A 26725-nucleotide genomic window follows, 5' to 3' on the forward strand; every position below is an offset into this window, starting at 1 on the left:
TTGATAAGACTTTTTCCTCATTTAACTTTCCTGCTCTTAGAGAAAGATAATGACAAAAATGTTGAACATCCACGCTTGCATATGGATAACCGTTGAGAGAATCCTCAACTAGCCCTTTCCATTTTGGTTAACCAGTAAATTGGCTATTCGACGAACTGGTTAAAGAAGCCATCTTTGCCGTTGACACTGGGCCACTTAACTGGTTTTCTGCGTCCTTTCACTCACCACCAGGCATCCCAGGGGAGAGGGGCATCTATCTTCACTAATTGGTCCCAGGATTATACCCCCCCCCCAAAATCCTTTTCATACTGGGCCAACTGGTACACAGGCGTCAGATTGCTCCAGGGATGATGCACCATACCTAGGTGGTCCATCCTCAGGGTGATTGGAGGATGCCTGGTATACCAATTTGCAATCATTCACACCAGCACATTAACCAGTAGATTAGCCATTAATTACTGGGTTAAAGTGCCAGTGTGAATGGGGCTGAAGTAGCCTGCTTATTGGAAGACTCAATAGCTTCAATAAAACTCACTCATCTCTGCATTCAAGAGGCTGCCATGGTTGGAATCACCAGTTTTGGAAAGAGTGGGTAATAGGGCGAGATCAATATTTAAGATGAAAGTGGTTCTCAAAAAAAGCTAGTGAAGCTTTTAGCTCTCTCTATGATGGCTGGAGCTTCTTGCAAGTGATCTATGACCTCACAAAATAAATATTGTGTCAGTGCCCAGTGAGGTCACATGAAGAGGATTTTTATTATATTGTTCTGGAGATCCCTCAGATGCAGCACTGAAAGGAGCAAATGAAGAAGCCGCTGAAAAATCTGTCACACACACACTTAATAATTTATGCATTTCTAGAACTGCTCAGCCTCACCACTTGTGGGAAGAGGCTACTTCTAAGCCTGGTTTTTTGTTTTTTTTTTAATTAAATCCTAATTTTTCTCTTCCTTGAACATACAAGACTGCAGGCTGGATGGTAAGGGTCTTCAGTGATTCTCAGAGTCCTCTATAAGCACCGCTGCTCCCTGAAGATAGCGTCGACAGTGGGAAGGAAAACCCCAGTGATCTTCTCAGCAGTTTTAATCACCTTCCATACTGCCCTCCATCCGATCTGATGCTTTGCAGCTACCATCCCACACTATGATGCAGCCAGCCAAGACACTGTATTGTGGTCCAGCAGAACATGTAGCCTTGCCCGCCTCCGGAAGTGTCGACGCTACTGCACCTTCTTGTTGTAGGTCCATGGCTAGGTCATCCTTTAACTTGGCACCAAGGAACTTTGTACACCCTACTCTCCTCATGCCATTTTATTCCAGCACTTGAAGTCTCTCTGCCCACATTCCTCTTGTGTGTTGACTCTAATGAGAATTTCTCCCTGTACCAAGTCCACTGCTTTTCTTATTATATAAATAAATGCTCCATATAGTTTCCATATAGATTAAAGTTTCCACAGAGTTCAAATCTATGCTGGTCTTTTTAAAAAAAATATTGAGCCTCTTCAAATGTTCGTCAACATAAGGGACAGAAGTTGACTGAAATTTGGCAATGGTGTGGCAGTGCAGATCTCTGAGCAAACCTGCCCCGTTTGTACAGCTGCGCTGGCGGGGCAGCTGCAGGAGATTGCGCCATTGGGGCTTACTCACTGCCTCGTGGCTTAGGACACTGCTCGCGCCCCGGGCCACGTGATGACATCACCACAGCGTGGGACAGAACTCCCATTGGCCTTGAAGGGGCACGCGCGATCTTCAAATAAACAGTTCTACTGGAAACCCCACCAAGTCGAGTGGTGTTTTCTGTGCATAGCAGCCGCAACATTGGTGACCCCTGATGAGCCCAGATGATATCTAGTCTCCAAACATGGACTCTACGGCATTGAAATGTGGATGGAAGACCGATTTGCAGTGTTGCAAATCACGATCCATCATTGTTTTCCAAGATTCTTCAAACAAGTGCAGTGAACAGCATACTATTTCATCCGGATTATGATTTCATGACATGCTCACATCTTATTGCAAACAAACAATCTATGCTGCTTTAAAGCAGTCATTTGAAAATTTATGCCAATCCGCAGTGCAATAATTGACTCTTTATTGCCTCTTTAGTACAGGGGCAATTAAGTAAAAAACTTGCCAGTGGCACCCACATGCTATGAATAAATAAAAAATGTATCTAATATCCAGCATGCGTCATTCTATTATTTAAATCCACAAAATTGCTGGAGAAACTCAACAGGTCCTGCACTGCCCTTAGAAGGAAAAGGTATACAACCAACATTGAGTTGCACACAATTCAATTATTTGTTGCCTTGTATACTGCAGTCAAAACTATTCATTCAGAGCTCCCTTATTCTCTTCTCAAGCTTTCCACACAACTTACCATTTGTTGCATGAGAGGAGAAGCAAACTTGCTCACAGTTCTACTCTTCCACTAACTGGCTAGCAGTGTGTGAAAGTGGCCCAGAGCACTGCACCCTCTTGCCTTCTCCATCTCATTAGCGATGAGTGCTTCACTCTGAAAGTTGACAAAAATCAACAATCCTTTGTTCCTTTTTATTGAAAAGGCAGTTTCGTCACTTGAACGGATGGCAATTGCATAAGCAGCCTACGCCACACTGATCTGAAACTTGCATTTTTACCCCTGCCTCTGAAGCTACATGGCTTAAAACTCACAGCCCTGCTGCACTGAGATACTTAACGCTAGGTTTCACATCACGTTCCACTTCTCTCCAATTACTTGGAGAACATGTTACTAAAGCTGCAGGAACATTTATTACAAGCAGTAAATACACAGAGAAGTTAACAAAAGTGGGAGGGGGGCAGGGGGGAGAACCACAGCATTGACATTTAAAAGCCTCTAAAGTTAACAAATATTCTCACACCCGTGTTCTTGCAAAATTTAATAAACCAAGACTTTGATATTGTTGTTCTTGGGAACAGTGGGAATTCTGCCTTTCCCACAGAACCCATCATTACCTTCACCACCAAAGCTGAACTAATGAATGGGCAGCCAGCCGCCTGCAATTCATATCCCACCCTGAGAAGAAATGGAGCACAGAGCTGTCAATCAATACTGATCAAAGAAAATTGTTCACACTTGATCTGATCCTTTAAGGAACCCTGAAATCTTTCCCAAAAGGCCAGTAATTATAATATTAATTATTTCTATCTCTGAATTTCCATGGCTACCTGATCTTCTGCAGTATAAAGAGCTGTTACTGAATCATGCCTGAAACAAACCCTTCTAAAACATCTGTCTGACTATATGTTATTTGATAGCTATGTGAATCCAACAAACAGCTTCATTTTCAACCAAGGTAACTTTTTTTGACAATCTGGAGGTGGATGCAAGCAACCTGGATCAATTTTTTTTTTTTAAATTGATGAAAGTTTCCACAGAGTTCAAATCTATTCTGGTCCTTTTTAAAAAAGATATTGAGCCTCTTCAAATGTTCGTCAAAATAAGGGACAGAAGTTGACTGAAATTTGGCAATGGTGTGGCAGTGCAGATCTCTGAGCAAACGTGCCCCGTTTGTACCGCTGCGCTGGCGGGGCAGCTGCAGGAGATTGCACCATTGGGGCTTACTCACTGCCTCGTGGTTTAGGACACTGTTTGCACCCCGGGCCACGTAATGACATCACCACAGCGTGGGACAGAACTCCCATTGGCATTGAAGGGGCACGCGCGATCTTCAAATAAACAGTTCTACTGGAAGCCCCACCAAGTCGAGTGGTGTTTTCTGTGCGTAGCAGCCGCAACATTGGTGACCCCTGACGAGTCCAGATGATATCTCGTCTCCAAACATGGACTCTTCGGCAATCAATGCCATCTCAGTGAAGCTCCCTCCCTTCTGGACCCACTGGTCCCACACGTGGTTCAGGCAGCCGAAGGCACAATTTCGACTCTGGCAGATCACCTCGGACTCTACCATGTGGTGAGTATCTTCGATGAAGAAACGGCAGCCAGAGTGGATGAACTTATCCACGATCCCCCCCAGAGGAGGTCAATTACATCACCTCAACCCTCCTCAGCACCTTCGGGCTCTCCCGCCAGCAGCACGCAGCCAGGCTGATGCACCTCGATGGCCTGATGGACAGTGCCTCATCCGTGTTGATGGATGAGATGCTCGCACTGGCAGAGGGTCACAAACCTTGCCTGATGTTTGAGCAAGCCTTCCTCGAACAAATACCAGAGAACATCCAGCTCACGATCGAGGACTTCTCAGACCCCAGGAAGGTCGCAGCCCACACCAACGTGCTGTAGCAGACAAAGAGAATGAGGCCACTATGAACCAGGTTGCCCACCCTGCACCCAGCCTGCCACCAAACAGAAGATCAAGAAGCACCAGTCAATCTGGTGCTTCCATCACCAATGCTGGGGAGCACAAGCTCGCAAATGCTGCCAACCCTGCTCGTACCAGGGAAACGACTGGGCCAACCGCCGCCGATAGCTACGACAACTGGCCACACCAACAGCCTCCTCCACGTGATGGACAAGACCAATGGTCGATGTTTCCTGGTAGACACCGGAGCAGAGTTGAGGGTGCTGTCCCTGACCACCCTCGAGACCCACAGGAGACCCAATCCTGCTTGGCATTCGAACGACTTCAAAGGAAGACCTTCAAGCCTAGTCCGTAGAGCTCATCTACGGTGCACTGCTGTCGCTACCAGGGGAGTTTTTTGGAGCAGACGATGAGCCGGGAGGTGAGACCCCAATGCTTCTCGCAGACCTCCGCAGCAAGCTCGCCTCATTAACACCCCCACCACCAACCCATCATGGCAAGCACCTGGCGAATGTCCTCAAAGAGCTTTACTCAGCAGAGTTAGTGTTCGTCCGGCAAGCCCCTCACCCGGCCCCCCTGCAGCACATATACAAGGGGCCGCACATGGTCCACACAGTGATCGGGAAAGCCTTTACTCTGGATGTTGGGAGCAGGTAGGAACTTTTCACTGACAAATGGTTAAAGCTGGCGCACGTAGACATCAGTCAGCTTGTGCAGATGGCATAACCCAAGTGGCGGGACGTGCAAGCCGGTTCTGGGGCATTGTGTGGCAGCGCACATCTGTGAGCGAACTGGCCCCATTTGTACCGCTGCGCTGGCAGGACAGCTGCAGATGATGGTGGCATCAGGGCTTACTCACTTCCTCGTGGCTTAGGCCACTGCTCGTACAGCGGGCCACTTGATGATGTCACCGCAGCAAGGGGTGGAAACTCCCGTTGGCCTTAAAGGGGCACGTGCAAAATTCAAATAAACAGTTCTACTGGAAACCCCACCAAATCTAGTGGTGTTTTCTGTGTGTAGCAGCCGCCACAATGGTTTATTTCTACATTCAGGCCTGTTAATTGAACAGGACATCAGTAACATGCTGAAAGGCTGGTGCATCACACCAAGAACATTAATACAGTAAAGACCCCTGGTATCTGGCACCTATGGAGATTGATAAATGCCAGATAAGTGAATTTTCTGGTTTCTTGAGATCACATGTTGCATGATTGGCAAACTACTGGCGAGGCATACCAATTTAAACTTCTATTTTTTTTTAACCCATTTATTTTCCATAATTCTTTTTGCTGATGGCTTGAATTCCAGATAACAGGGGTTTTACTGCAATACATCCTAAATAATTACATCAACTAGATTGGTTGAGAAATCAGAAAATTAACAACTGCAAAGGAAGCCAAGCAGCCCCTTTGTTTCACATTTGTTGAAGGAAAGCTCACTCAGCCGATTCCTACCTTCCAGCAAGAAAACCATGGCCCTGACAATTACAGATCTGAAATGATGGTACATTTTTCAATATGGTTTAGGCTTCCACCATCTCTGCAGGCAGCAAGTTCAAGATCCCAAGCACATGCTGGATGAAAAGAAACATTTTCTCATCTCCTTTTAATCCTTCAACCAGTTATTTTCAATCTACATCGAGTTTTGAGACTTCCCAGAAGACAAAATCCAGACAAGTTCTTCATCATTTTGTGTACCTTACTCAAGTGTCCCTCTTCCTTCACTATTGCAAAGAAAACAACCTCAGTCAATTTAAACGTTCCTCATAGCCAAGCAGGTTCATGTCCTGACCACATAAGTAGTCATCAGAATTACACACAATAGCCAAGCCATGGTCTAATACATCTTGTTCAAAAAGCTCCGACAACCCAACACCCTCAGGACTCGAGTGCTGGTAGACTGCCAGATTCTCCTGATTTGATGCTACATCTATTAACAATTTTTTTTTTTTAAATAAAAGATGTCACACAGAAATCTCCCCCCACACCCCCCGCCCCCCCGCAACCACCGTGAGCCTAAGTTTAAAGCAAGTGCAGGAAATAATGCTCAAGTATTTTTAAATAGTGTGGAAAACAGGTTCCTGGCCAATCAAAACTAAGAGTGGAAAGCTGGGCCCTGAGGAGTCAAAATGACAGTGGACATCCAGTTCTGGTCATTTTAAGCTAAGCAGATGGATCCGTGGCCCTGGTGCGCTTAAAGACAATACAGTAGTTTGGACCCCATGAACCAGATGCCGAACTATCAAATTCTGAACAATCATGGATTTGAGTTTTATTGTATATAATTGAGACATAACCGCTTTTATTCGAAACCTTAGCTAATAAAGGAAAGCCTTCCTTTTTAACCACGATAACGTTATAGAAGACCTTTCTGGGTTTGATTATACAGAGGTGGAAAGATTACTCAAGATTTTAAAACAAACTAATTAATTTTGAAATCTCTTGCTTTGTTTTGCCAAATAATAGTTCTTGCAATCTGGCTTTGAGGCACATTTGTCAAGCAAAATAAAAATTTAGATCCTTGGCATCACAAAGCTTTTGTCAATGACGTTTAGCTACAGAAACCATTGGAGCACTGTTGGTTATGAGGTTATGTGAAGCTTGTGTAATTGTTCCTTGGGATGACAATCTTTAATGCAAATGATTAGTTAACTCATTTTTAAAAATAATTTTCAAGTCATTTTCAAGGCTGTTTCCTTTCTGGAATAAGGATGCAGGTTTAAAAATAAATGGTGGCACTGTTGAATCTGTTGAAACAGCAGCACTGCATCTGGTTGGATCCACGGAGAGCACGGACCCATGGGGTCCGCCCCCCACCCAGTTCGACTGCCGGCGGCTTTAAACAACCTGTTTAAAGGAGCTGACCACAGTTCATTTTTAAAATCCTGCAACCCAGAATCTGAGCCCAAGTTGGCGATGCCTGTGGTCAGCAGCCATGAGGAATCGCAGGTCCAGGGAGGCAGAGGACTGGTACAGGGCAATAGAAAAAACAGGGAGAACACACCCCGTTTGAGAAGGAAAAGCAGAGGAGAGCGACCAGTGGAGGGGCTCTGCAACTGAAGAACACATCGGTGGCAGGCTGTTGGTGAGTCGAGGTGAGGAACCCAGGCAGGCTGCGGGTGTCTGGTCAAGGGAAGTGCACCAGGCTATGGATTGCTGGAGACTGGCTGAAGGGGTGCCAGTTATCGGTGCCAAGATGCGAGGGGGCACCTTGAATGCTAAAGGCTTCCTCATCGTGTCGAGGTTTGGATCTGGAGCTCAGGTTGCTGCTGGCATGGGCTGAAAGCTGTGTGGCTGCAGGAACACTGGAGGCAAATTCATGGACACTCAGGGTGTGTGGGGAGATGCTTCCCTTTCCTTGACTATAAGGGGCTCTAGGTAATATGTGCTGACCTTTGCCTGCCTTACAGTAGATAAAAGGAAATTGTGTAATATCATTGTTTTTAATCATACGACAAAGAATCTTGAATTTTATATCTTATATCCTATTATTGCCATTCCACATATTTTAATTCTTTATTCTCATTGTCGAAGGATGTCAGCTATAAGATTAGACTGGAGAGGCTAGGGTTGTTTACCAGAGAACAAAGCAAGTCGAAAGGAGTTCTTTCAGAGGTGTACAAGATTGTAATGGATTTAGACAGTTACTGGAAAAAAAATCTGTTCCCATCGGCTGATTTGCAAAGTGACTGATAAAAATACAAGAGAAATGTTAGGGAAAACTTTTCTTCTGTTGAGAGTACTTAGAGTTTAGAACTTGCAGCTGGTAAGTAGTACAAATGGAGTCAGTTAGGGCTTGTAAAATGAAATTGGATAGCACTTGAGGGAAATCATTTCCAGCACTGAGAGAAAGAATGGGACTGGCAGGATTGTTCCAGTGTGGACTGGCTGGACTAAAGTTCCTCTTCCTACGTGGAAAAGATTCCACGATTCGTTCAAAACCCCAGCTTCATCACAGACAACAAACTAAGTTGCGGAAGGAGCTAAATTCAGACACACCACATTGTCTGAAGCCGCACAAGAGAGTCCAGATGCTGGAGTCTGGTAGAACTCCATTTGCCAGAGGGATTCAGCAGATCAAACAGCATTAGTGGAAGAGAATTGCCGACGATTCGAGCCAAAACCATGGATCAAGGCCGAGGAAAGTTGGTACAAAAGCAAAACAAAGGGGATAAGTGAGGCAAGGGTCCCAGACGGGACTGGACCACCAGATAGGGATGAAAAATGGTGGACAGAGGCAGAGATCTGGCTGATGCCAAACAAAAAGGAGAAAGCAGCAAGCAAAGCAAGGGGGGGAGGGTGTCAGGTGTGCGGAGACGAGTCACGCAGGACAGAGTGGGTGATTAAAAGACAAATATCTGGAGTCTTTGAGGGTTTAAGTTTCAAACACTCATTAAAGAGGCCAAGTGCTCATGTAGATCTCTGAATGATCACAAGAACACCTTCACATTATAACAAAAAAGGAGGTAGTTTCCAATAGGCTCCATTAAAATCAAGGATCAGACATACCAGTAACTCAGTTGGCTCCTTGAACCCATCCCGCCATTCAGAGAGATTAACGCAGTTCAAATATTGACACCACCACATTCCTGCTCTCACCTCAAACCCCACAGCTCCACACTGGAGATGGATTGTTCTCTTTCTTTGCACAATAGAGTCAAGATCAGCCATAACAAATCAAAAAAAGTAATCAATCAGGCTGAATGAAATAAATATGAACTTTAAAAACCACATCTAAGAGGGCAGGGGGGTGGGGAAAACAAACCTCTAGTTCATCCTTTTGGAAAACATTAGATCTATGGGGAGCCGATCACTGCACTTAAAACCTGATCTCCTCCAATGGAAGCAATTGAAATGTCATGCAGTATCAATCATTTGTCCTCAAGGACCTGCATTCAGGCCATGCTGTTCAAATATCTCTGGGATGCAATGCCTTCCTTGAAGTTGGAGCTGCCGGCGGACGGGGTCAGGGGACACAATAAAATCTGTAATATTGGTTGAAATTAAAAAATACACAATGCTGGAGCAGGTCAAGCAGTGTCCTTTCTACAACAAAGGTAAAAATACATAATACATTGATGAAGGGTTCAAGCCCAAAAAGTCAATTATGTATCCCCACCATGACTACCAGCCCCCCCACATCTCCATCGGGCACACAAAACTCAAAACGGTCAACCAGTTTACCTATCTCGGCTGCACCATTTCATCAGATGCAAGGATCGACAATGAGATAGACAACAGACTCGCCAAGGCAAATAGCGCCTTTGGAAGACTACACAAAAGAGTCTGGAAAAACAACCAACTGAAAAACCTCACAAAGATAAGCGTATACAGAGCCATTGTCATACCCACACTCCTGTTCGGCTCCGAATCATGGGTCCTCTACCGGCACCACCTACGGCTCCTAGAATGCTTCCACCAGCGTTGTCTCCGCTCCATCCTCAACATCCATTGGAGCGCTTTCATCCCTAACGTCGAAGTACTCGAGATGGCAGAGGTCGACTTCATCGAGTCCACGCTGCTGAAGATCCAGCTGCGCTGGATGGGTCACGTCTCCAGAATGGAGGACCATCGCCTTCCCAAGATCGTGTTATATGGCGAGCTCTCCACTGGCCACCGTGACAGAGGTGCACCAAAGAAAAGGTACAAGGACTGCCTAAAGAAATCTCTTGGTGCCTGCCACATTGACCACCGCCAGTGGGCTGATAACGCCTCAAACCGTGCATCTTGGCGCCTCACAGTTTGGCGGGCAGCAACCTCCTTTGAAGAAGACCGCAGAGCCCACCTCACTGACAAAAGGCAAAGGAGGAAAAACCCAACACCCAACCCCAACCAACTAATTTTCCCCTGCAACCGTGTCTGCCTGTCCCGCATCGGACTTGTCAGCCACAAACGAGCCTGCAGCTGACGTGGACTTTTTACCCCCTCCATAAATCTTCGTCCGCGAAGCCAAGCCAAAGAAAAAAGAAAAAAGAAAGGACACCGTTTGACCTGTTGAGTTTTTCCAGCATTGTGTTTTTACCTAAACAGATCCAACCAATTACCAGAAAGTGGGGAACTGCTTAACGATGATACGAAGAAAGCCAGGTTAACATTTCCACTGAAATGCATCAGCTTTGATGTTGCCCATTTGCCATTGGATCAAGTTGACAACTGTCAAATATCAGAAGTCAATTAGATTGGAATCTGATGGCCTGCTTCCTGCCAGTGTTAATCTACACTAAAATTGGACTGGATTCTGCCTCTCCTTCACTACAGTAGTCCATCGTCCCGCAGGGTTCAAGATAGCCACCATCATCCCAGTACCTAACAGGGTGACAATAACAGGTCTCAATGACTACCACCCTGAGGCACTGACCTCCACCGTTATGAAATGCTTCAAGTGTTTGATGATGGAATTCCTCAAAGTACACCTCCCCAAAATGCTGGACCCATTTCAATTTGCCTACAGAAGAAACCATTCCACCTTCATTGCTTTTCCTGTCGGAGAGTAGCATCTCTCATCAAGGAGCCACACCACGCTTCGTCCTTGCTGGCACCATCAAGAAAGGGGTAGAGGTGCCACAAGATTCGTCCCACCAAATCAGGAACAGTTGCTACCCACTACCAACAGACTCTTAAACAACAAACACTTGCTCTTTCTTTGCACATATAATAAAGCCCCTGGTGTCTGGAATTCAAGAACCTGTAGACTCGAGCAACAGGTAAAAAGGAAATTAAATTAAAAAAACAATCAAAAACTATACAGGTTTAAAATTGCAAAAGTAATTGTTCTCTGGTGAAGATGAGAGCAAATATTCAGCCAGAGGAGGGCCTTTGTCATGCTTTGCTCATAGGAGCTGTTTGCATAAAGTTTTGTAAAGCAGCAACAATATCACCCTGGATGAAGAGCTGGTTGATGCCACTCATTTTTGGAGAGTCACTCTTAAGGCACTTTCAGGTGGCTAAAATCCCCCGATGTAAAGCCACACATTAATGCCCATGAGCAGATGTCAGGAGGCCACTTGAAAACACAGGAAGCCCATGTGCAGATGTCACGAGGCCACTTGAAAACGGAGGAAGCCCATGTGCAGATGTCACGAGGCCACTTGAAAGCAGAGGAAGCCCATGTGCAGATGTCACGAGGCCACTTGAAAGCAGGGGAAGCCCATGTGCAGATGTCACGAGGCCACTTGAAAGTGCAGGAAGCCCATGTGAGGCGAACATTCCAGGAAGGATAATCACCGGAGCACTGAGGTCCCCCCCAGCACCTAAATGCAGCTGCCTGAAAGTAGCTGTTAAGGGGATGACAATCAGCTGGCGAGAAACCGGACAGTCCCCCTCCCTGCTGCCCTTGCCCCCATACTGATCCCACTCTCTCGCCACACTGATCCCCACCCTCTTCTCCACAGCCCTGTATCAGTCCCCACACTGATCCCACTATTCTCCCCGTGCCGGCCACCCCACAGTGTGGGGACTGATACAGGGCAGTGGGATCAATGTGGGGGTGTCCTGCACCCGCCGCCACCAGCACTGACAGCACGAAGGGACAGGAGCCAGAGTGCACTCAGAAGTGCCTCCCGTGAAGCTGTCCCCTTTAGATGGCCAGCGCTGGGCTTTCAGTGCTGCCACCTGAACAGCCATTCTACAGGTCTGAATCGGTTTCTGCAGGTGCATTCTTGGCAGAGTATGCAAATGAATAAGCCTTTAAATGGTCTCCTTATCCCTACTTAGTAAGAATTGCCCCAGTCAGGGTGGGGGGGGCAATTATACATGTTATTGTTCATCTTTCAGGTGGCTCTGTGGAGGGGGAGGAACCTGCAGATGCAGTAATGGTTAAATATTTTCATATGTGACTGAAAATAGGACAAAAGACTTTAAAGTTTATATATTCATGCAAGTGAGTTCTAGTTTCAATGTTTATTTTCTGCAGCGTTATATATAACTGGTGCAAAAAGTTATACTGGATCAGCCAGCACCTTACGATGATGACCGTGGTCATACTTTCCCAGCACAAGTCGGACCAGCATCCCCCATCTTTCGCTCGACCTATGAAGGCCCAGTCTGGGTCTCTCTGACTGGAACATTGCTGAAATAAATTGACCTTTTTATGGCATCTCGATCTCTTAATTGTATTCCCACTGCAGGAATGTAATTGCCTCAAACCATCTTTGAAGTAGCAATACATGTTCATCTAAATGCCATTTAAATCATTGATCCCATAAGATTGCCCAGGCTCTTTAAGTACTCTGGTAGAATGCAATCCCACATCAGGAATTACCTATTTAAAATCACTCAACTTTTCTTCCCCCCAGTATAACAAAAGTCCACAGTTTCTGTGCATCTAGCAATCACCCACATTCCTAATATTTGTAATATTAGAGACAAATGCTATACCTAAATGGTGAATACTTAATGGGCAGTGCGCCGCCAGCCGGGCAGCGCTATTACACCATCAAATCAGTGCTGTTTGTTTGGATTATCACTGCTTCATGGTTTACATTTCCACAAGAACATGGATTAAATTTTTTTGATGCACATCTCCAAGAGGAACAGAAATTTTCTTCATGTCCTGCAAAGCCTATTTGAAAAGGGGCAATTATTACATGGAATCAGATACTATTTATTGTCCTATAATAAAACAGATATAATATTGCTCAAATTGCCTTTAGCCTGCTATAAGGCAGCTAAAGATTCTTCATTAGTATTGCCTGGTGCCTGTTAGTCAGACAGAGAGAAGCAAATGAAAGTCCCCTCAGAGTGGCTGCACGTCTGTGGAGATCCCTCCAGCATTCCTGTAGCCTCTGCAGTCACACAAACCTGAGCCCAGATCCAAACCTCCAACATGAGGAAGCCTTCTTTGCCTTCCAAACCCTCTCAAATGCCGGTTCTCATGCGCCAGCCTCCAGCAGCCTACAACCTGACAAGTCCTTTAAGCTCAAGTCACCAGCAACTCGCTACCTGTGCATGCCGCTCGCTGTTGTCACAATCCTTAGGGTCATCTCCTCTGCTTCTCCATAGGGGGCGTTCTCCTCATTACTAGGTGTTGCGCGAGAGTTCACTCCTCCCGCAGAGTCTGCAATGGACCTCTCTCTTCCCTTCTGCCACCCTCCCCCCCACCCTGTGGCCATTGCTGATCATAGGCACTGCCATTTTGGGTCCAGACCCCACTGTTGCAGGGCTTCAAATAAAAACAGACCATTTAAAACCTGTACAGGGACATCAACGGTCGGAATTGTTCTGCTTAGGTTTACAAATATAAATTAGTAGAAATACTAATACTGTGGTGATTAAGATGTTTTTTTTTAAAAAAAACCACTAACTCAAACACATCCTTCAGCAATGATGTTGGTCTTGAAAGATCAGAGTGAACACATTTGGCAGGAGCTTTTTGGACAGACAGCTGAGCAGTTTTCTGCTTCTAAAAGAGCAATACAAAGTTAAATACAGAGTACACGCTTGGAGCAGGCCGAAACCAAAGGTTTTAGATACCAAAGGTCAGTTGGCAAAAGCTTATCACTAATTTTTATTTTACACAACAATGACTTGTACGTCTTAGATGCAAGTCACATCATTGCAAGCTGAGGCCTGAAAGGAGCTTTCTTTCACAGGGAAATCTTGAATTAAATCAGTATTTCTTGTTTAATTTCTCTTATTCTGCTGTGGATTTTTGTAACCCTTGCTAATGCCACTCCACCACAATGGTACCCACATCTAGATTCCACATCATTAAATAAATGGAAGGAAATTCTCAAGGGTCATTCCTTAATCTCCCAACAGAGTTAACTTTCTACATCAAATTATCTGTGTCCTCAATCTATCTGGATTAATCCATTTGGATAAATGAAGCCGCTTAACTAGATTTTCAGTGATTCTTGTTAAAGCAAAAAAAAATTGGCATCATACTGATTGCTTCTGATTGGAATCTAGCCTACAACATCAACTGTTATCTGGAACAAGGGACTTAACTCTTCACTACATTGGACTAACCGTCTGCCAGCCTTGGCTCAGGATCATCACAGGAGAGAAATCATCCTGCTTCCAGAGCAATACCACTGTTCCCCTCCTGACCCTATCCCTGATATCTGAAGAGTCCAAACCAGAGCCCACTTGGCAGATTTGCTGGATCTATTCCAAGACAGGTTCTCCTTTTTTGTGTAAAATTTATTCACCGCCCAACACAGGAGGAATACAAAACTAGCCTAAAGGCTTTGCATAATTTCATTTGGATATTGTTGGAGTGGAGGGTGTCAGTTTCAAGGAGTCACTTTAGCTGTTAAAGATTTTCCCCAAGAACCAAGAAATTTGCAATGTGACCCATTTCTGAAAGTCATTTGCAGAAATTTCTTTTGCAACAGAAATTTAGCTCCATCACAGCACCAGTGACCCGAGTGCGAATCAGACACTATGTACATTTATGTCTGCAGGAGGTTCCTCTGTGGGGGGGGGGGGTGGGAAGAGAAAGAGGGGCTCCCATTCCACCCATGCTCTGAAGATGTATGGTGTTAGCAAGTTGATTAGTCATGTGGGTTTGATTGGATGGTGTGGGCTCAAGGGATGGAAGGACATGCATGAAACAAGAAAGTCTGCAGACACTGAAGTTGCACCAAAAATGCAAGAGGAATTCAGCCGGTTGTTCAGTGTCCACAGAGAACAGAAATACATTGCCAATATTTTGGGCCTGACCCCTCCAAGGAATAACCAGAATGTGCAAAAAATAAATGAAAACTGAGAATGCAGCCAATGCCAGCTAGGGGAGGAGACCAGCCCAACAGAAGGAGTAAATAAGGGGGAAGAGGTGAAAATTGATTATGTCTGTGCAAAAGGAGACAAGGAAAAGGAAGAGAGACAGAGCAGGGGTGGTGGGGTTAAAATTAAGCCAGAGGAGTTTATTAATATCATTAGGTTGGAGGGAGTCCAGTCAGAAGAGGTGTTGTTCCTCCAATTTACTGGTGGTGCCAGACTGGTAGTGCACAAGACCATGGACAGACACGTCATCAAGGGAATGGGATGGGGGAAACTAAAATGGATGGACATTGACAGAGCTGAGGACCTCAACAGAGCAATCTCCCAGTCTCTCTGATATAGAGGAGACCACTATGGGAGCATCAGATGTAGTAGATGACCCCTGCAGATTTACCAGTGAAATGTTGCTTCACTTGGAAGAAGTGTTTGGGGGCCCCCAAATAGTGGTGAGGAAGGAGGTGTTGGCACAAGTGAAACATCTCCTGTTGTCACAGGGATAGGTACCAAGGGGAGGATTGGTGGGGAGAGAGGAGTGGACAAGGGAGTCATGGAGGGGAGTCTGTTGGGGTGGTAGGAATCCGGTCCTTGTTTCACATGGGGACAGATGGGGCCAGGGCAAACATGCAGGTAATGGAGGATATGTAGGCAAGGGCTGAGTTGATGATGGTAGTGTTTGAAGGATGATCTTGGAAGCCATCATCCTGCGTGCAGATGCGATGGAGATGGACCAATTGAAAGAATGGAATAGAATCCTTACAGGGGACAGGGTGTGAAGAGGCGTAGTCAAGGAATTTGGAAGGTTTGTAGAAGATGTTCGTCTCCCGAGACAGAAAGGGAGAGTGCCGTTGGAGATGGACCAAGTGAATTTGAGGTCAGGGTGGAAGTTGGCAGCAAAGTGGATGAAGTCATGAGGCAGCTTCAAAGTGGTCATCGATGTAGTGGAGGAAGAGTTGAGGGGCCTTACCTGTGTCAGCTTGTAGCATAGATTGATACAATAGATGGTTTCAATGCTGCCCGTCTCAACTTTGTAACAGTGGCCACAATTCCAATTCTCTGCCATATTTCAGAAAATAAGTCTGCAAATGATTGAAAGTACTCCCCAGTCTCATTTCAAAAGCAGATTTGAGTGACGAGCTACAATGTTAAAGTAAGAGCTGCAAAATAGATGGGGACTCTTTCTGGCATAGTGGTTCAGAAGGTCTCATCTCTGCCATGAATTATTTTGTTACCCCTCTCACTCATGGCCTGCTACACTGAACAGCTGGCTCAAGGTGAATGCACAATTAGAGTTTTTGACACTGACTGCGAGGATCCGGTGTCTGAGCATTCAAAAAAAATGTCCTTAGCAGGGCAGATCTACCTCCATGCTCCGAGGAACCACAAGGCAATGAGTGCCAGGAATCAACCTCTGCCCCATCAGAAAGCCCCTCCCCCCAAATATTGGTGACCCTCCAGCCACATGCAGCTGGGAATTCTTGAACCGAGGTGGAAGAGTTCTATTCGTCACCATTCCCTGAAGCAGCGAGGTGAGCAGCAGAAGGTAACAGGCTGTTAACATTGTCTGCAGCACCATTCTCAAAGCTTTTTAAAAAACCCAGATGCTTTTTTACTATTACAGCTGCTGTCATTCAAAATCATCTTATTAACTAACTTCTTTCTCCTAGTTTCTGTTTCCAAGTTTCCACAATTGTATTAATGAGGTTAATTATATTATTGCCATATTGTTTAAATAGTATATTTTTTGGCATTTATAATGGTTAATTACAAATGTTTCATTTGTATCAAATTGTAATGCACGAACTTTGCAAATCAACTTTCTCACCCCTCCTCTCCCCCCCAGGAATATGGCAGGTTAATCATAATCGATACACACACATCATAAAGAAATACTTCAAGTTGTGTGGAAGGCCATCATAGCTGGTTGCAGATTGGCTCCAATCTTCAACAACTCCTCAGTGACTGATGGGACCCACTGCAGGTGACATTGTTCGCCTTGTACTTTGAATATTCACACAAGAGGTTACACCTCTGCTCCCTCTTGGCCACTGGATTTGCTGGTGTGAAGTGGCAAAACCGTCAACAAGGGCTGCGAGAATCAGACAGCCCCTGCACCCGTGCAGTTTAATGTGAAAATCCAGATGTTGCTTCGGTGAAACTGTGCTCTTCTGCAAGAAGTCACTTTGAATTTTTTTTGCAATTATTACAAAAATCACAGGTTGATGAGAATTTCCAATTTACTGGCAGTACAATGATTGGGGAAAAAAAAGATTGGAGGTTTGATGCAACTAGATTTTTCTGAAAAGCTCTTGCATTCAAATTTACACAAGTTCCGCGCACGCCCCCCCCTTCGGTGAAATGCCAATGTTCTATAGTTTACTATAATGTGATTTCATTATAAAAATCTACTTTTGATACTTTTATCTTCATCAATCCCACATTCGCTGCCCATTTTCTATACTCTTTTTCTTAAAAAAAAATCCTGATTTGTTAAATGCAAGTAATCTCCCTCTTGCTCGTTACCTCAGGGAGTCATTCACAGCTAGAAATGAAGTTCTATATGGAAGAGAAGCAATCCACTGCACAGATCCTTCTGGAGACTTAACAACCAAGTGTCCAAAATCAGCGACATCCCAGCACCTGCCCACCAACTTTGGGGAAACATCAGTATTCTTCAACGCCACAGTCGATGACTCCATCTAAGATCTCTGCTGGCAGAGCCATATTTTCAGTGATATGTTTTATTAGCATTTGCAAGGAAGGTTTTCGGAGCTTCTCCTGAGATGAGAGATGGAGGCATGCTGATTTGGCTGCAAATTCTTTTTATGTCTCTACCTATGGAATACAAAGCAATGATGGAAGTAAGAGCTCTACTAACTCTATTTGTTCCTGGGATGAGAAAGTCAGCCATCTCCAGAGAACAACGACGCAAAACCAACCAGAAAGTCTTCAATGAGATGGATCGAGGCACAAATAACAGACTGAACTTTGTCAATAAGCTTTGCTGTCCTCGGAAAAATCACGCAATCTTTAACCTCCACTTGAGAGCGCAAACCTGGTCTCAGTTTAAGGGAGACATAACTCCACTGGGATGTCGGCCTGGATTTTGTGATGAAGTTTTTGCCACCAGAATCTGGAACATACAGGTTGTGGTCGTGACAGTAGTGCCAGCCACCCGACATCTCAGTTTAGGATAATCCACTCCTCTGGGTTCATCATTCACCTTTCCAACAGAGATGAATAGATTCTGGAGCAAGGAGACCAGAAGCATCTTCATACTGTCAGTTTCATTAAATGATTCTTTTTATGTTAAAACAGCCACACTACAATCTTCTAAGCCAGCTTTGATACATTAGCTTGTAATCTGCCCACAAATTAAACACCCTGGGCAACACTTGGCTGCTCACCCATTCCCCTCAAACAACAGCTTGTAGAAAAACTCAGACCCACTTTCAACTCCTCAGATCAAAAGGAAATTTCACAGCTATTGTTTTTTTATTACAAATGGCAAAGGTGTTAAAAAATGACAGAAGCAAGGCAGGAAGACAAAGGGCACACTGATCAATGAAGGGGCTGACATCCAAAGCAGTTTGGTTGGGTTGGTTGTTCCACTTAGCTGTAACATGTGGAAGAATAGTATATTAGTCTTAGATCAGGTCATAAGATTATTTGTACTTTGCAAAGATATTGTGATGCAAGCATCTACAGAAGACGGTGCATGCCAGCCACAAACGCTCTACAATTGCTCTGGACAATCTGCTCATTGAAGTGTGTTCTAGGTTAGGTGATTGCCATATACACAAAATTTGTTCATAAACAGATTTCATTAATCCCATTCACCTACCAAGAGAAAAAGCAAACCAGTCCCTTCAGTGATACTGGCCATGGACCCTGCCACTTACTCCAAAATCTTCACTTCTTGCACTCATGTATTCTCGAAAACTGCACAGCCTGCAAATCCGAGCCTCCAAGTCACCTTCCTCAGTCCCTAGTTCCAAACCGCTGATATGATTAAGGGCTGTCAGCACTGTTAGGTCTGCTTTGTTCGAGAATGAGTGAGTCAGACACCAGACTGAGTCGAAATCAAGGTTCTTTATTACCGGATTGTAACACTTGCAACTAACAGTGTTAGTTGGAGAAGGCGCATTCTCCCGATATCAGCAAGTGGTGTTTTTTTATACCTCAGGACACGCACTTAGTAAATTATCATACCATTACATTGTCCAATGAATAAGCTGTTGCTAGCCTTCTCTGTTAGTCTGCTGCACATCATCTTGTTATTGCCACCCTTATCTTGAGTGTACAAGGTCACACCTGCATCCTGTTACTCCTTAGTACTGGGTGACTCCTTCTCCGGTCCCAACTCATGATGTTTTTACCTTACAGCACCCTTTGGGAGCCTTGCTCGCCCATCCACACCCTCACAAATCCCAGTCTCCCACAAGCCAGTCTCCAGCAGCCTGCTTTGGGTCCTTCAGCCACACTGGTCCACTCCAGTTGCCTCTTACTCTTCACACTCCATTGACTCAATGAAGAATCCAGGTCAGCACCTCTACTTTCTCAGGAGATTGCAGAGGCTTGGTATGACCTTGGCAAACATCTAAGACATACTGTAGAAAGTGTGCCAACCGGCTGCGTCACTAATGCCCCGAACAGAAAGCCCTGCAAAAGGTCATGGACACAGCCCAGTACATCCCAGATAACTCTCTCCCCATTAAGAACATCTTCATGGAACACTGCCCATTGGAGAGCAGGAGCAATCATCAAGGAGTCACACCACCTTGGACCTGCTCGGTTCTCACTGCTGCCATTGCAAACGTTTAGATTCAACTTTGTCATTGTGCCAAAGAAAAGCCAATGAAATATAATTAGCATCCAACCAGGTTTAAAAATATTGTCCAATATATAAATAACTATGTGCAAATAAAAACAAGCGAATTCTCCAAGCAATTATAAAAGTACTGATAGAGCAAAGTGAGTGTAGGACCATTCTGGGCAATGATTCAAGGTTCAGCAGGGCCACAGCCTCAGGGAAAAAAAAACTCTTCCTGAACCTGCTGGCTCGAGATCAAAGGCTCCTGTAGTGCCTACCAGATGGAAGGAGAGTAAAAGTCCATAGTTTGGTTGAAATGCATTCTTCGCCCTGCCCAGATACCGTCCCAGATAGATGTTCTCAATGGTGGGCAATTTAATGCCGATAATCTGCTGGGCAGTTTTCACCACCCACTGAAGTGCTTTACAGTCCGATAGGAGACACAGATGCTGTAGGTATGTATACAGCAGTAAAAATCCATCAAGATACTGGGACAAAGGTGTACTCTGCAGGAAATAAAGACACTGTTGCACCTTTTTGATCAGGATGGAGGAGTTCAGGGACCAGGTGAGATCAATAAAGAGGTATTGATGCTGCAAGATTCGTACTATCAGGTTCAGGAACAATTGCTATTCTTCCACCATCAGACTCAAACAATCAGATCAAGTTTATTGTCATCTGATTGCACAAGTACAAACCCAACGAAACAGTGTTCTCCAATCCTCAGTGCAAATAAATCAAGATACACAACCAGACATAACGCTGACAAACAATACATAGGCAGGACAAATAAATATTTATTGTTTCAATAACGAGAGTCTAGATGGATAGTGTGAAGTTCTTTTGGACGTTTCGCATTCTCACTGCCCGTGGGAAGAACCTGCTCCTTGGCCTGGTGGTGCTGGCTCTAATACTCCTGTATCTCTTTCCCAACGGGAGCAGCTGAAAGAAGCTGTGTGCAGGGTGGAAGGGGTTCTCAATGATTTTGCACTCCTCCTTCTGACAACAATCCTGGTAGATCATGTCCATGTGGGGGAGGAGAATCCAATGATCCTCTCTGCTACTCTAATGGTCCTGTGGATAGACCTATGCTGCATTCCTCTGCAGCAACCATACCGCACTGTGATGCAGCCAGCCAGGATGCTCTCGATAGAGCTCCTCTAGCAGGGTGGCGTGATGGTGCCCGATAGCCTTGCCTGCTTCAGTCTTGTCTGGAAGTGCAGTTGCACCTTCCTGACAAGTAAGGAGATGTTGTGTGAGGTGCTGTGCAAGGACTGTCATTTATTATTGAATATTTATTTTCTGTAGGGTTGGCACCAGAATGCATGCAAGAGGGGGGATATTATCAATTTTGAGGAGGGCTTGTTTAGGTGGTGGGGGGGTGGGCGGATGCTGGCAGGGACCTGTTGACCTTGAAGGAGGAGGGGGTGCTGGGTTAAAGGCATCTGCCCCTCCAATGAGAAGCACAAGGATGCTCATTTTAATTGCGTCTGGCGTCACTGATGCTAGATGCACGCTAGTGATGCGGCCAGGGCAGGTGGGGAGTTGCTAGCATGCACCAAACTAGATGCTAGTGACGCGTGAGAGAGTGGGGCAGGTCTGACAGCAGGGATGGCCATGTCTGTATGGGGGGGGCACAGCCTGTAGATGCCCCCCTTGACATCAACCCTGATTTTATGCATTGCACACCTGTTTACATCTCTTACACACACCTTTTTCTTGATTACAGGTTTTTTTTGCATAAAAAAGTAAGAATTTCAGACTTGCATGTGATATCATGTATGTACACGGGCAATAAATCTGAACTTTGAACTTCTACCAGCAGACTCTGGCTTCCAGCATCATCAGTCCCTTGTGCCAATGCCTTACTGCAGGCAAAAGCAATTTTGTGTAATATACAATGTTACATTTACATGACAATAAAATGAATCTCAAATCTACTGTGAAGTCATATTCAGGTTCACATTTTCACTTTGTGGCGTGCTCCTCAAGAATCTGCAGATTGCAACACATGGAGGGTGGATGTCCCCCAGGACGAAGCCGAGCAAATTAATTAATTGACTTGGTTTATTTTCACACAGCCTTTTCAGGTCACTGAAAGAACTAGAGAAAAAGATGAAGGAATAAAATAAATGCTGCCATCCATTGATCTATGAATGTAGTGTGGCAAAGTATGTTGGAGAACCGCAAATCATAGAATAGGGCGATTATATTAACTCGTTGTGAATGGTAACATTGTTACTGTCGAACAAATCATAGCAACTCTTCTTGTAAAATTAGGCAGCACTGATGAAACATTATATTCTGTTAATCAATCATTTCAGAAATGCTACTGAGTGACATAGAGATTAACCCCAGCTCTCTGAATATCTGTAATAACACATGGCATAACCAAAGTCAGAAAGTAGCAGGGAAGACAAAATTATGTTTGACATTCTTTGTCCTGACCTTTCAATACCCTCCAAATTCCGGGGATTTGGTGTTTCAAAAGCAATTAAAGTAGAATTTGCTGATGCGTGAAGGATTTAACTGTAGGAGGCCCTATCAGTCTCTTCACACTTCTGCCATTCTCATGGAAATCATAAAGTAGATTTGCATGTCTGTGTTGTTTCCTAATGTCAAAAGGTATTTGAAATTCTATCTTTTACAAGAAATGAAAAAACTGGTATGTCAGGATCAACACTCCAATCTTTCAGCTGCAAACTATAAAACCCCTGGTATTCAGGAATTGGTAGATGCCGGATAAGTGCATTTTTCCAGTTGCTTGAGACGTGCTCTCACAATGCCCAATACACCTGCATTAAGAATAAACAGTTTAAAAAGGCAAAAAATACTGTATTTACTCTGAACAAACTTAGTTGCGTGAATAAACCTTAAAGTGTTTTAATTATTTTCAGTCACATTCTTTGAAAATTTCACTATCGCTGCATCTGCAGGTTACTCCCCCTCCACGGAACCGCCCGGAGATGACCAATAACATTATGGATAATTTATTCCCTTCTCTCCAGTTTATAGATAAAGCCTCTGATAGAGGCAACTCTGACTAAGCAGGGAAAAGAGGGCCACCCCAACATCAAGCAGAATCAATCAGCTCTTCATCTTGGGCAGACATTTTATTCAAACATAACTTTATGCGAGGTAACAGCTCTGCTGGCTGCACCATTGTGTGATTCCACAGGCCAAGCTTCGCACAAGCTAGTGAGAGCTAACCTTTTAGCGTATGGGTAGGGATTTTTACATCATGGCAAGTTGAATAGAAATATTGTGTCCATTGTGGATGTTTGGCAGTTTAATAAGGTCAATTTACCAAAAACATGGCCCATGGGGCAGCAGTTAGCTCAATGCAGTTACAGCGCTAGCAACCAGATTTAATCCCCCGCTGTCTGTAAGGAGTTTGGACATTCTCCCCATGTCCGTGGGGGTTTTCCTCAGGAGCTCCATTTTCCTCCCGCCCTTTAACATGCATCAGGGGTATAGGTCAATCGGGTGTAATTGGGCAGCATGGGCTTGTGGGCCAAAAGGGGCCTATTACGGTGCTGCATGTCTAAATTTTTTAAAAATTGAAAAATTTTAAAAATCAGTGCCTAAACTTCCACACAATTTGAAAAGGAGTGGGAAAGATTTTTGAGCATCACTGAAAATGCAACAGTTAAATTATTTGATAAGTAGAAATGTTCCCTGCCTGCAGGCACTGAAGGGACCCAATCTTGTTATTCAAAACAATGAAAGGCTAATTTTGGTCCAAAGAGGGCAGATGGGAGCAGCTCACCAAAAAAATAAAAAGCCCTCACCCGAGTTCTGCAGAGGTTTCATGTTCAAGCCTTGGAATAGTGATTTTCAAACTTTCTTTTCCTTTCCACCTTAAGTAATTCCTAATGCATCAGTGCTCTGTGATTAGTAAGGGATTGGTTCAGGTGATATGTTAGCAGGGAAAAAAGGTGGAGAATCACTGCTCTAGATCCATTTGTTACTAAAATATTTGGCTTGAGAAAAATTGTCATTGGCCCATTTCCTTTGGAGTTATGAAACCGTGCACATGACGCGTCAATTAGGTACAATTAAAACAGTGGTTTCCTACTTTTTCTTTCCACCCACAATCCTTTACTAATCACAGAGCATCAATGGCACAAGGATTGCTCAAGGTGGTATAAGGGTGAAAAGAAAATGTTGGAAAACTCCTGTTTTAATTGTACCAAATTGACTGAATTGGTGGGTCTATAGTTTGAAAAATGTAGGCCTTTCAGCCCTCTGAACCTGCACTTTCAACCACTCATTGACATTCATCCAAATACAAAGACTGGCACATCAGCCACAATTCTCTTCCTTCGCATTAAGTTCCAAGGATTGATGCACAAGGTTTTATTGACCATTAGTTTACAGCTCACTTACAAGGCCCGATTTGCTAAATGCTCATCGCCAGCAACCCTTGATCACCAGCTGCACATTGTTAAATTGCAAATGAATTGCCCTCAATTGACTAACCATTAAAAGTGTGTGAGAGAGCAAGTGTGGATGAATGGGTGAAAGTGGTCCTGCAATGCTGCTTCCATTGGTCCAATCATGCTCGATGCATCCAGCTCTTGGGGCTCTTTGTCTATTCCTGTAACCACACAAAAGCTTTTAACAGGCTCACTGGTCCAAACTTCCTCCAGGGTCTGCCCCCAGCCTCCGCTGTCAAAGGCCTTTTCAACTGTTTCCAATCAGAAACATACAGACAGATGAAAGAGATTCTACAAAATAATAAAAAATACATTTGCTTAAAGGCTTGTTTACATGATAGAAATGAATTAAAAACATGATTGGGTAAAATATTTGTAATCTTACTGTTTCAATTCTCTGAGGATCTGTCCTGGAGCCCCGACATTGATGCAATCACAAAGGCGGCTTGCCAGCAGCTATACTCTGTGAGGTCTCGGAGTAGATTTGGTATGTCACTGAAAACCTCTGCAGCTGTACCATGGAGAGCCTTCTGGCTAGTTGCATCACTGCCTGGAATGGAGGTGCCAGCTCTCAGGACCAGAATAAACCTCAGAGGGTTGTTAAGTCATTCTGCAATATCACAGTCCAGACCCCACTCCATCGAGAACATCTACATGAGGTTTTTTTTTTTTTTAAGCAGCCTCTATCAAAGACCCCCACCACCCAAACCAAGCTCAGGAAAAAGGTACAGGAGCCTAAAGATGACCACTCAGGGGCACAAGGGCATCTTTTCTCATGCCATCAGATTCTTGAATAATCAATGAACCAGAGACACTGCCTTACTTTTCGTGCACTATTTTTTATTTATTTATAGTAATGTTGCAAGATGATTATAAAATGAATGTTTGAACTAAGATGCTACTGCAAACACCAAATTTCCCGACAATAAATTCTGATTCAGTTGGGGTTGGGGATTTGTATTCACGTGATCAGGGAATCGGATATAAAGCACGAGTCCAAGGGACAGAATGCAAGCTGAAGCACCTTACCATCGGACTGCCCGTCCGTTCCTGATCTCTGCAAAGGAATGCATTGACCAGCACAACCCACTCAGTCTCTGAACCCCCTGATTTACATCCACATCTCCCCACTCCTTCAACTTACTATTCTACTACTAGAGGATTTCTCCTGCAGCTTGCTCCGGAACTTATCTTCATGATGTAGCACTCACAACACAAAACTGAAACCATCAGTCAAAAAAAACTCAACAAAAAAAGAACTCAGGCCATCTTTGCATTACTTGTTACAATAACTAAAAATCAGTCCACAATGTGGAATTTCAGTGTCTCATCAGCCAGTTCCACCTGGTTTTAATAGATGTTTGGCTGGGGGGGGGGGGGGTTGGGGAGAACATCTTAGTAAGTAGTCTAATAATCTGCCCTGTCTGAATTCTGATGTTCAAAGTGTGTGACCTTTGGCCTCTGCACTAGTTCCAAGTGTAACATTTATTTGTGTTGTTGTCTCTTGAACCCAACCATCCTCGTTGAGCACATTTCCATTCCCAATATACAAATCATTCTACTCAGTCATGGTTTTGATCTTTTATTTTTAATTGGAGAGTTCAGCTTTTAGTTTTGCCTGCACTTCCCAGGTACTTAGCACAATTGGCTGGGCTGTTCCCTGACAATGCACGTCTCAAAGAGATCGGTGGTCTTTGAAAAGGTGCACTTTCCTTTCCAAGCACTTGATTGCTTCTCCGGCTCCAATAGTTTAGTACCATGGTTTTTCAAACTTTTTCTTTTCACTCGCGTATCACCTTAAGTAATTCCCAATGCCATAGGTGCTCGGTGATTAGTAAGGGATTGTTTAAAGTGGTGTGTGGGTGGAAAGAACAAGTTTGAAAACCACTGTTTTAATCGTACCTCATTGTCTTATTATGTGCACCATTTCACAACTCCAAAGGAAATGGGAAAATGACAATTTTTCCTCAAAATAATTCCATAACAATTAAGTTTCGAGCAGTGGTTCTCAAACCTTCTCCCCATCCCCCCACCACCCCCACTCATACCACCTTAAGTAATCCTTTACTAATCACAGAGCACCCATGGCATATGGATTACTTAAGGTGGAATGCAAGTGGAAAGAAAGGTTGAAAGCCACTGTGGTATGTGCACTGGGTCCACTGCTCTCAGCAGGTGAATGGTCCATCAAGCTTCACTAAGAATCCACCACAGTTGTTAATTTAATTAACTGTCACTCAGAATACTGCAAGAATATGCCTTGCTTTATTGCCCATGGAATAAATCAATGGGCTTACTTATTTAACTCTATTCACCACTGCTGATGCATTGCAGTAGCAATCCTAATACTATTTCTGGCTCAGTCACGCTTAACATTTTCAATTTGGCTCCGGGGTTAAGGACAAATCTGTTCCTGTCATGCATTGCATCATCTGCCACTTATCTCATGGAACTGCCGGACAATGCTCCAA

The 26725-nt window shown here is 44.4% G+C and overlaps 2 long non-coding RNA genes across 2 annotated transcripts in view; one reads left to right on the forward strand and one right to left on the reverse strand.

Annotated features, from left to right (window-relative positions):
- Positions 1-651, reverse strand: part of LOC138749217 (uncharacterized) — a 79057-nt gene extending 78406 nt beyond the window's left edge. The window contains exon 1 of the long non-coding RNA XR_011348484.1: positions 536-651. This is a non-coding gene — a long non-coding RNA (uncharacterized lncRNA). The remainder of the gene's footprint in view (positions 1-535) is intronic.
- Positions 1-12333, forward strand: part of LOC138749216 (uncharacterized) — a 64345-nt gene extending 52012 nt beyond the window's left edge. The window contains exon 4 of the long non-coding RNA XR_011348483.1: positions 12193-12333. This is a non-coding gene — a long non-coding RNA (uncharacterized lncRNA). The remainder of the gene's footprint in view (positions 1-12192) is intronic.
- Positions 12334-26725: the final 14392 nt, after the last annotated feature.

Source organism: Narcine bancroftii, chromosome 14, assembly GCF_036971445.1.
Source record: "Narcine bancroftii isolate sNarBan1 chromosome 14, sNarBan1.hap1, whole genome shotgun sequence".
Taxonomy (NCBI): Eukaryota; Metazoa; Chordata; class Chondrichthyes; order Torpediniformes; family Narcinidae; genus Narcine; species Narcine bancroftii.